The sequence below is a fragment of the Zingiber officinale genome, chromosome 8B (assembly GCF_018446385.1).
Source record: "Zingiber officinale cultivar Zhangliang chromosome 8B, Zo_v1.1, whole genome shotgun sequence".
Classification (NCBI taxonomy): Eukaryota; Viridiplantae; Streptophyta; class Magnoliopsida; order Zingiberales; family Zingiberaceae; genus Zingiber; species Zingiber officinale.
In genome coordinates, this window is record NC_056001.1 from 55,677,554 (window position 1) to 55,689,550 (window position 11,997).

At 43.7% G+C, this 11,997-nt stretch overlaps 1 pseudogene; it reads left to right on the forward strand.

The window, feature by feature from the left end:
• Positions 1–3,978: 3,978 nt before the first annotated feature.
• On the forward strand, positions 3,979–11,649 carry LOC122014773 (annotated as a pseudogene).
• Positions 11,650–11,997: the final 348 nt, after the last annotated feature.

The following is an 11,997-nucleotide window of genomic DNA, read 5'->3' on the forward strand; positions in this document are numbered from 1 at the left end:
GAAGACCCTTGGACTTCAAATATGTTGTGGTGGCGGTCATAGCAAGGTGAAAGGCAGTGTACATCCGCTCACAAACTTTCTCCGAAAATTCGGGCGAGCGGATGTAACTCTGTCTCAGGGCGGCAACCCGGCTTGGCTCGGCCTCTTGATATTCTTTAAAAGCCACTTGGGAGGCAGCGAGGGACTCCTGCAGAGTTTTAAGCTCGTCCTTTTGCTTATTCGCCTCTGCCGAGCGGGCCACCTTCTCGCCGGCCAGTTGGTCCGTCAGCTCTTTAACTTTCTGCTCCAAGCCCCGAGCCTCGACATTCTTTTTCTCCAGATCGGAGATAGCCGTGTTCTTCCGCTCAGTCGCCAGGCTTATCTTGCGATCTAGAGATTTATTCACGCGCTCAAGCTTGGCCAATGTGTGGGCCTGATCGGCCGTCTTCTTCTGCTCGGCCGTCAACAAGTCTTGGGCCTTCTTAAGCTCTTTCTGCAGCTCAGAGTAAGAGGGGCCTTGGGAGCCGAGCGGACCGTCTGCAGCCTTCAGTATTCTTAATTCTTCGTCCACCATCGCCAGGCGGTTGGAGACAGCTATCTCCTCTACCCATCTCTGCAGATAACGAAATCATTAATAAGCCGATCGGAAATATCGCATAAAAGATCTAAAAGAAAATACACTTACCCCTGGTGGCCTCTTGCATATGGATGTTGGCTAGGTTACCGAGAGGGATCATCGCGACGCGCGCCCGAGCGTCGGCCCACATCTCAGCTAGGGGCCCCTTCAGGGTGATTGTGTGCTCAAGCGCAGTTGGCCGCTCGGACTCGAGTAAAATCTCCTCGGTGGGGAGATACAGGGTGACCCTAACAGTGCGGCCATGATCGGGGGTCGTCCGAGCGGATGATGGAAGAGGATCGGAGGCCGGCGCCGAAAATTGAGATAAAATTGTTGAACGCTGGACTCGGCGGGAAGCGGACGGAAGGACGCTGACGGGCACGACCTCAAGAGGGTCCGTCGGCGCGTCCAATTGAGATGGGGTCCGGTCGGACGAAATAGCCTCGACCTCTGGAGCCTTACCGCGAGCGCTTGCAGTGACCCGGGCAGACGGCTGAAACGCGGACGTGGTTGACCGAAGGGGAGTCTCCACTCGGCGCCTCTTTTGTGGGGGAGGCCGCTCTTCTTCCGGAGCGGAGCCTTCCTCCCGAGCGGAAGGCTCTTGGCTAACAATTGCGCCAGCCACTGTCTCTGGGAGAGAAGCCTGAGCGACCGACTCCCCAGCATTCGTCCCGCTCTCTTCTTCATTAGAGCCGACCGGTTGGATGCCGAGCGTCTCCATTTCTTTGGTCGCCGCGGCTTCGAGCGCCGTTGCTTTCCTCTTCAGAATACCAGTCATCACCGACTCCATGATAATATTCGCTGCAAAGGAAAGAGGAAAAAATCAGTTAGCAAGCAAGGCAAATGTACAAGTAAAATTGTTACCGAAGCCGCTCGGGAGGGGTGTTCTGATCGGACTCAAGCCGAATATGTACATAACCCCTTCTGGACGGAATTTATGGATGTTAAACCGCAGACCGGCAAGCATGTTGGCGGCGTGAAGATAATCCGGCCGGGTCTTGAATCTTTTGAGTTCTGGGGAGAGAGGATTTCCGACCTGCCATTGGGTTCGGAAGGTAGCCAGCGCGAGAAAGCGGATATAAAAGTAAAATTCTTTCCAATGCTTATTGGAAGAAGGAAGTTTATTGAAGAAAACTAAGCCGGGCCGAGCCTGGAACATGTAAGTACCCGGCTCGGATTGTTTAGGGTAATAGAAGTAATAGAAGACCTCCGGTCGGAGGGGAATGTTATGGATCTTGAATAGGACGATAACGCCGCATAGGAGGCGGAAGGTATTGAGGACTAGGCTTCCGAGCGGAATACCGAAAAAGTTGCAAACTTCTACAAAGAAGGGATGGATCGGAAATCGCAGATCGACTGTAAACTGGTCACGGAAAACACAAAAAGCTCCGCGCGGCGGTTTGTGTGGCCGAGCGGAGGGAGTGGGTAAGATAAGTTCGAGGTCGGAAGGAATCTCAAAATTATTTATCAAAAGATCGTCTTCACGCCGATCGAAGCGCGACTCCATGGTAGTATACCATGGGCCGAGGGTTTGGTCATCGGGTTGAGAGGAATGGGCCATTGTCCGAACGGACGAAATCAAAAGAAAATGAAAGAGGATAGACGGAAGAAGATGGCAACGGAACAGTGTCCCGAGAACCAAAACTCGGGAATGAAACACAAAATACGCACAAGAACCACAAGAACCAAAGAAAGAGCAGGGAAAGAGCCTTACATAGAAGAATGAGGATCAAAGGAAAAGCGCCGGGGATCGTCGGAAAGCAGAAGAACAGGATCGCCGGAGCGCTGAGAAGGAAGAAGCGGGAGGCACGCGACAGCAGAAGTGAGGCGAAGGAAAGAAGAGAAGGCTTTATAGGGTAGAGCCCGAGTGACCTCCACCGTTGGATCCAGGTCGCGAGAATCGGAGCACACATCGCGCCGTTCATTTCGAACCGCCTCGATCCCATCAGAACACCACGCCGCCGCCGTACAATGACGGCAGCACCGCCACGTGGCATTCAGCCACTGGAACACATTTAATGAGCGCGTGCTCGACCTTAATGATGGAGATTGGCGGAAACTTCGAAGAGATGCTGGGGAATGTTGGCGTTGACTGGCGTTTTAGCTGCCCCCTTTGCTTCCGAGCGGATGGTAGTTTCTGCTCGGCTCAAATGATGGTCCAGTCAGTCGGACTAATCGCCTCCTTCGATTAGACTTGAAGGGGAGACAAGTGATCCGGCGGTAAGAATAGGGGACCCCCGTTCCGGGGAGTCAACGCCTCGTGGAAGTCAAAAGGTTAAATGGTTGACCGGACAAAAGTGGACCGACCGGATGACCGGGGTCTAAACGAAAGCAGACACCCCGGCGGGGAGCCGGGGTTCCGACGCTCATGTTGAACAGAGTCGTATGGCCGAGCGGGTAGCCCGCTCGGCCGAAGGCATAAAGTAGCAACACTGCGAACAGTCCACACAACATAAGACCGGTCGGACGCGAGGGAACTGCCGACCGGTCGGACGCTCTGCATAGGGTAAAAAGAGAAAAGGACAAGGGAACACCTTCTGACAGCGGGTATGTTCGACGAGTAGGCCATACGCAGAATCTTATGACAGAGAGTTCCGCTGTCCCATCAAAGATGTGCTCGGACTAAAGCAGTATGGTGTCAGGAAAGCTTTTCTGACAAGTCCATACGGAGGTATGGGCTGAGGACACGTATTCGCCTTGGTATGTGTGCGTGAGCCCCTTCCCAGCTCTATATAAGGAGCCTCACACTTCGCCGGAGGTACGCATTCTCTGATATTGGGAGCCACTTCTTTGCTGTCCACTTGCCTGACTTGAGCGTCGGAGGGTCGTCGCCGGGAACCCCTTCCCGGCCCGACTTCTTTGCAGGTTCGCCGGAGCGCCGTACGACCGATCGGAGATCTACGTCAGCAATTAGGAGAGCGCCACGTGCCCAGTGTTCGTTGATTCATCGATTCGGACAAGATTAGTAATGTAATGTAATCTTGATTACATTACTAGGTTTGGTAATGTAATGTATGTAATATTTGATTACAAAGGTGATTACATTCTTTTGTTTGGTGTCCATTATTTTTATAAAGATTGTAATTCGTATTATTATAATATGATAAAAATATCCTACGACTTCTACCGGCGGACGCTACATCTCTATCGGAGCTTGCGGTGGCTGCTGCCGCCGGCCACCGCCGGTCGCCAGCGGACGGCGATGGGCGGCGATAGACTAGAGATATATTTGACATTTAAATTTTTATTAAATGATGATTTTGTAATGTAATCAGATTATAATGTATTTATTTTATAATTCAAATTATAAAATTTTATTACATTTTGTAATCAAGATTACATTACAAACCAACTTAAAAATGAAACCAAATAAAATCCTGCTTCGGGTCTTCGTCCCTACTTCTCTTCCTAAGTAGATGACGTCACAACCCGTCTCCTCCCCCGATCAAAACCCCAGGGGTTCTCTTCTCCCTCGCCGATGAAACCCTAGATCTTCCTCGCCTCGAATCTCCTCTTTTTCGCTTCCTCCCGCATTTTATTTTCCGTCATGGGCGCCAAGGCCGCCGAGAACGGCCCCAAACCGCCTCCACCGCCCCCCTTGGTGACTCCCCTTAAGGCCCTCTTCCGGCTCAAGACCAAGCAGCAGGAGCTCCTCATCCGCGTCATCGCTCTCGCCCTCATCTATGTTCTCGCCTTCGCCGTTCGCCTCTTCAGCGTCCTCCGCTACGAGTCCATGATCCACGAGTTCGATCCCTACTTCAACTACCGCACCACGCTCTTCCTCACCCGCAATGGCTTCTACGAGTTCTGGAACTGGTTCGACTCCGAGAGCTGGTACCCCCTCGGCCGGATCATTGGCGGCACGCTCTACCCGGGTCTCATGGTAACTGCTGCCCTCATCTATCGGGTCCTCCGCTTCCTCACCTTCGCTGTCCACATCCGTGATGTCTGCGTCCTCACGGCGCCATTCTTCGCCTCCAACACCACCATCGTGGCCTATTTCTTTGGCAAGGAGATCTGGGACTCCGGAGCCGGGCTGGTCGCTGCAGCTCTCATTGCCATCTGCCCTGGTTATATCTCTAGGTCCGTCGCCGGCTCCTATGACAATGAAGGAGTCGCTATCTTTGCGCTTCTGTTCACTTTTTACCTGTTTGTCAAGGCAGTCAACACCGGATCGCTCGCTTGGGCTCTTGCTTCTGCGTTGGGTACTTTTACATGGTGTCGGCGTGGGGAGGATACGTGTTTATCATCAACTTGATCCCTCTGTACGTTCTGGTCTTGCTTGTGACTGGGAGATATTCGATGAGGCTATATGTAGCATATAATTGTATGTATATCCTTGGGATGCTTCTCGCCATGCAGATCAGGTTTGTGGGATTTCAGCATGTCCAGTCCGGAGAGCACATGGCAGCCATGGGAGTTTTCTTCTTGTTGCAGGTAGGTCAGCCTTTTGTTTCCCACCATCGAAACTAATTTAATCGTGGGAAAATTTTCCAGTTCATATAAAGTGGTTGAAGTTCCAACTTCTCTTCGTCATAGGAATGTCAAAAGTTCTTTTTTTTTTCTGATACTATTCTGAATATGACCAAACTTCTGATATAATTGATTCAAATATTGAAACACTGATACATTTCAATCATCCATATAGTTCTAGGGTAGACATCATATTTGTCAGTTTCTTCGTGTAAGGTATGTTGTTCTTCTTTTTGAAGATTGTTGATAGGGTTGGAATGCTACTCAGCAATTTCACCTTAAATCATGGGAAAAAACTGAAAAATTGTATCTAATGATCTTTGGAGCAGTTGTGGATCTGATCCATTTTGTAGTGGTTTTACAAATATTGTAATGGGCTATCAGTTATTGCAATGGACCTCTATATGTTTTGAGTTCAAGGTCTGATAGCCTGGTTGAACATCTCATTCGGATAGTTGCTAATGATTACTTTGAAAGATCCAACTTAGTTTTTCTAATCATTATAAATGCTGTTAATGCATAGTAATACCTAACATGAATTTGCCCCATTTGTTCTGTTCATTATTATTTGTCATGATTGATATTATCTTCTAACAAGTCTGGGAATGCATATCTACAAAGCTCTTTAAGATGGTATGCTTATGTTACATGCATGATTCATTTTATAAAAGCAATTGAGGAATTTTTTTACTAGTGATTATTATCAAGGAGAACTATGGGAAAAATCCTTAAAGTTATTTTGTAAATCTAATTGATCCGGCGGTAAGAATGGGGGACCCACAGATGGGGTCCCGTCCGAGCGGAACCAGAGATTACCCAGCCAAAGGTTTGGGTTTCCGACGCCAAAGCAGGAGAACCGGAGCCGAGTGGCCGAGCGGAGGTGTCCGCTCGGCCGAGGACCGAATGGCCGAGCGGAGGTGTCCGCTCGGCCGGAATCGTGGCGAGGGAACAGTGGTTAGCCGAGCGGCCTATTCGCTCGGCTCGGGATATGGTATGTCAGCAAAGGCATGATGATTAGACTGTACGCAAGATGACACTATTAAAGGCCCCACCATCACGTCACGGAAAGGTTGATACAGTAGCAGTATGGTCTTATGGATGCCTTTCTGACAGGCCCACACCTAGGCATGGTCGAAAGCAGGTGATTGTATCAACAGTATGGTCTTATGGATGCCCTTCTGACAGGCCCACACCTAGGCATGGTCGAAAGCAGGTGATCGCTTCGATTGGTGTGCCCAGGCTCCTTCGAGAGGTCTATATAAGGCCTCCACTTCTTCAAGCGGAGGTACACAAGTCTACATTTTCTAAGCCACTTTCTTATTCCTTCGCCTAACTTGAGCGTCGGAGGGCCGTCGCCGGGACACCCCCCCCCGGCTCGGTTTTGTTGCAGGTTCGCCGGAGCACTCGAGGATCCAGCAGGGAGCGCCACATCCCCAGCGTCCGTTGACTCCTGGTTCGGACAGGATCACTAATGGTTCATGGTAAATGAGTCGAGCATCAATTCATTTTTAAATATTATTTTTCTTGTGTAATACTTGCTGGAAGATACTTAGCTTGATCAAGATATTCATAATTTAGGTAATTAACATTTCCATAATTAATACAAATCTTTGCATTTTCATAGTAAGAGTCCATGACTATAATATTGCCCATTGCATTACTTCATTTTGTTTTTAGTTTCCCTTTCCTTAATTAGAAATGAAGGGGAGTCTTGGCACAACGGTAAAGTTGACCTTGAGTCACTTATTCGAGTTGTGGAAACAACCTCTTGCAAAATGCAAGGGAAGACTACGTACAATAAGTGTAATGTGGTTCAACCATTCCCCGATATCTTGCTCTAAAGGGAGCTTCGTACACTGGAGAACCCTTTCCTTAATTAGAAATCATTCTCATGACTATGTCAGTCCAGAAGGAAGCTTTTATACGACTTCCCTTGTTGTCTTGTTGGATTGATGATTGTTGTTGATATTAATGGGATGGGTGAGTAAACCTAAAAAAACATATGACAACACGCGAATAAAACATGTTGTGACATATGAGTTTAAGTTCTATTTTCACTATGGTTGATGTACATGTGACTTCTAGTGTGGGAAAGCCTTTAATATTTTAGAAATTGATTTTGTTTCTTTATGCTCTAATGCTGTTATTCTCAATAATCAACATCATTAATTGATACTTTAACTGACTTTTAAGTACCTTTATATCTGATATATTTCTGTATACAAAGCTACTGTCGACAATCCTAACTAATATGGATTCTGATACCTACATACGTAAATGTTTTTTCATATATAAACATATATGCTATTCTCTTTACATCCTAGCCATTAGCCAATTGAAGTTTGCTCGATAAAGTGCGATATACCTGAACTTAGTTTTTTTGTAGGTATTTTACTTTTTGGATTGGATGAAGTACATGTTAAATGATAAACAGTTGTTCGAATCATTCTTGAGAATTACCTTGACTTGTGCTATAAGTGTTGGTGTCCTTGCTCTTGGGATTGGAACGGCTAGTGGCTATATCTCTCCATGGACTGGCCGCTTTTATTCCTTGCTTGATCCAACATATGCAAAAGACCATATTCCAATTATTGCCTCTGTTTCAGAGCATCAACCAACTGCTTGGTCATCCTTCATGTTTGACTTCCACATCCTTCTTTTCCTTTTTCCAGCAGGTCTCTATTTCTGCTTTAAGCGACTCTCAGATGCAACTATATTCATTGTTATTTATGGCCTTACAAGCATGTATTTTGCTGGAGTTATGGTGCGGTTGATCCTCGTAGCTGCACCTGCTGTCTGCCTGATTAGTGCTGTAGCAATCTCGGCGACGACCAAAAATCTAACATCTTTGATACGCACAAAAAGCAAGGCGCCTCAGACAATTTCTGCCAAAGGGTCATCTAGCTTGAAGGCATCGACTAAGGTAATGCTTCCATATGCATATATTCTGTATTACATGCAAACTTCCTTTCTATTTGCCTTATAAGTTTGTAAATCAGAATAAATTTCCTTCAGTTTTCGTTTTTTGGAGTGGTTAAACTGCATATTAGTTATCGACTTGTTAGTTGATAAAAAGTCATTATGTGTCTCCAGTCCCAGTATCCGTGAAGTAAGCAAATGTATATGTACACAAATATCATCACTCTAACCTTATTTACAGCTAATTGTGTCGGCTGTTGTTATCTAAAACTATTTGCTTTCTCTGTCTGCCAAGCCACTTCCTATTTTCTTTCCTACCATGATGTAGATACCGGGTACTAAGACTCCATTTTACTCGGGCTTGGTTGTAAATGGCCAATAAGTTTATGGATCTAGGTGTTTGATACGAATAAATGCTAATGCTAACTAGTTGACTTGTATCCATGAATCACAAATAATTTTGGGACATGGTTAGTTGATTATTACCAATGCAATCAAGAACTCTGATCTACCTATACTGTTAAGAATTTCATGAGGCCCTGGAATAAATAAAATTGCAAAGGGATAAATCTGAGGAACACAAAAATTATTGTTCGGGCTACCAAATGGTATCTTGTAGGTTTATCATGAAATTCACAACTTGGATAAAAGGAGCTACATGACAAAGAAATATCCTTGTAGATTCATTTCTTTTCATTTTACACAAGTTACAAACCCTCCGAATTGCTCTGAATTTGTGGGAGAGGCTTGATTGTATTTTCTTTCTCCCTTTGCATTGGTTTTGCATTTAACAACTGAAATTAATTCCCTTAAATATTGGGCAGGCATCAGTAGATCAACCTCTTCCTTTCCAACACAAGGGCGCTATTGCTCTACTTGTTGGTGCTTTTTATTTGCTCAGCAGATATGCTATTCATTGCACTTGGGTTACATCTGAGGCATACTCTTCTCCTTCTATTGTCTTGGCTGCAAGGGGTGCCCATGGTGGTCGGGTTATATTTGATGATTATAGAGAGGCTTATTATTGGCTCCAGCAAAATACTCCTCCAGATGCTAAAGTAATGTCTTGGTGGGACTATGGTTACCAGATAACTGCAATGGGAAATAGAACTGTTATTGTCGATAATAACACCTGGAGTAATACACATATTGCTACAGTTGGGAGGGCAATGTCATCATATGAGCATGAAGCATATGAAATAATGCAGTCATTGGATGTAGATTATGTGCTTGTTGTGTTTGGGGGTCTTACTGGGTATTCCTCTGATGATATTAACAAGTAAGCTTGCTTAGACATATAATTAACTTGGCAATTACCAGACAACACTCATCTATCATCTTTATTTATTCCCCCCTTTTTTTGTTTACAAGTAGTTCAGATACCAATTGTTTTAATGTTTGGTTCAATTTTATAGGTTTCTTTGGATGGTTCGAATTGGTGGTGGGGTTTTCCCTGTAATAAAAGAACCAGATTATCTTGTGAATGGTGAATATCGCGTTGACAAGGGAGCAGCACCAAAAATGTTGGAACTGTCTCATGTGAGTCTTTTCTCAAATTGATTGGATTATCGGAATTCTAGTTGATTTCACCATCATAAACATATATTTTTTCTAGCACTCTTTCGACATCTGCAACCATTAGTGTAACAAAGTTAATTTAGTTTGGAAGTATTCTGGCTTGCTGAGAATTTGTATGCATACCGCAAACGGTTACTACTAGCTAGTGCATTGGTCAAATGCAGCTTCACCACACCGATTCAATCTAAATATATATACTCTATGTTTAGTTAGGAGTAATGTAATCAAGCTTGTAATATAATTGAGCTTGGAATGTAATTGGATTATATGTTGTTGGCATTGTAATTCAGATTACAAAACTTTATTACCTTTTGTAATTCAGATTACATTATATTATAACTTTAAAATTGTACCAAATAAAATAATCAATCTTGTAATGTAATCAAGTTGATTACCCTTTACCAAACATAGCTTGTATTATGATCTGTCTTAGTTGGATGGAATCATGAGTTTTATATGATGTGGATATTTGTTTTTTTTTTTTCCTTTTGAAGATCTTTGGCTTTGCTTACGATAGCATGCTGATGAAGGAAAATGGGTTAACAATTACCGCATGACTATTCCAACAGGGAGATGTATGCAACCATGAATCAATCATAATGTGGATATCCACTTCTTTTTTAAGTTCTTGCAGATGTCAAAGGACTTATGTTTCATGTGACCTACCCGTCTGTGGACAAAAAAAATGGTGCAAGCTAGGCTATAATTTACGGTCGTTACTACTGAATTCTAAAATTTATGTTCTCAGGAGATTGCTTCAGCTGTATTTATATAGTAACTTCATGTTGAAATAAAATATATGTCATGATTTTGGCTTCCTTAATTTTTAACCGAAATTTATCTTTGTTAATGACCAGGTACAAGCTCTCCTATTACCAGTTTGGGGAGGTGACTACTGAATATGGGAAGCCCCCTGGGTAAGTTGTTTTCTTGTTTATACTACTTTGCCTTTGATTCAAAGCCAAAGTACTACAAACTTTTTTCTTCCATCAAGCACAAGTTATGATTTCATGCTTATGCTTGCATGAATCACATCTTTCTATCCAGCAGTTAAATGCCGAAATGACATACTAAACGCTTGTCCAGTCTCCTTCCTCTCCATTTCTCCCTTTCCCACTTCTCGGCCGCCATGCACCATCAAACGCTCACTACCTCAACAAGGCCTTTCCTTCCTACCTTTGCATTTGAAAGTCATCATCTAAATTCCCCCCTCTCCTATAAATGACGCTGCTGCATGTTCACGGACGGGGCAGTTCTTCGCCGTGCAGCCTCCTGCATCATCTACCTTCCAATTCATTCTGCTATGCATGCTGGAGATTAACATCTAACCAACATCTCCTTCATCTAAGCTGCACCAGATTGCTCAGAATTGTCTTGCCACACCAAATTCTCATTATAAAACTAACTCCCCTTCTCACAATCTAACACTAATCCAGTTCTCAACTGTTGTTTGACATTAATTATATTAATATGGTTTTCTCCAAATATATTTCCTTGCACTTGAGATGATGCCAACCTTGCACTCATCTAACCATTAACATTTTCTCAATGCTAGGTATGATCGTGCCAGAGGAGTCGAAATTGGAAACAAGGACATCAAACTTGAATACCTAGAAGAGGCATTCACAACATCAAACTGGATCATTCGTATCTACAAAGTCAAGCCTCTAAAGAATCGATGGTGAGATATTGCCTTTCCGAACATTAACCGCCTACTTATTGGAAGAATGAAAGGAGATACAAAAACATCGAATCAGACTCTAAATTTCAAGGTATGCTGACTGAAGGGTAAACTTAGCCATTGCAAACCAAAGATTTTCATCAACTGATGGTCCATTCCAAGTGAATATCTATCAATAGTATGGTTAGATGGATGACTTATTCTAGTTTAAAAAGTTTTGGCAAGAATTTTGTTATCAATCCAACTTTCTAGATGTTTGCAATAACGATCTACCCCACTGGAATCTTGCAATAAAATTGCAGCTATGTAGTTTGTAAGGCCCTTTTTTTTTGTATCATTGCGACTAAAGATGAACAATGAGTAGACTTATCACTGCCCTCTAAACTTGTGCTAGCTTAACTAATTGGATGTATAAAGGAAGAGTTGTGTGCTTTAGGGATATGGCTGCAAACAAGCCAAATCCAGTTAAATTTTATGATGCTTTTTTTATAATGTAATTGAGCCAACTCAAGTCTAAAATAAATTAAATTGTTAAAATGGTTCTTCAAACTTTATTTGATTTTTTTTATGAGGTTAAGCTTGATTTGTGTTCTAGTTCGAATTTGTTTCATTGTTTGAAAATTTTAAATTTGTTTTTTTATTTAGTTATTTTGAAAGTTTTTTAATTGTTTATTGTAAATATACTCCGTGAGCTTTGACGTGATCAATCGGATTAAGTTAGATTTTATTATTTTTATGTTTTTTGTCTAAG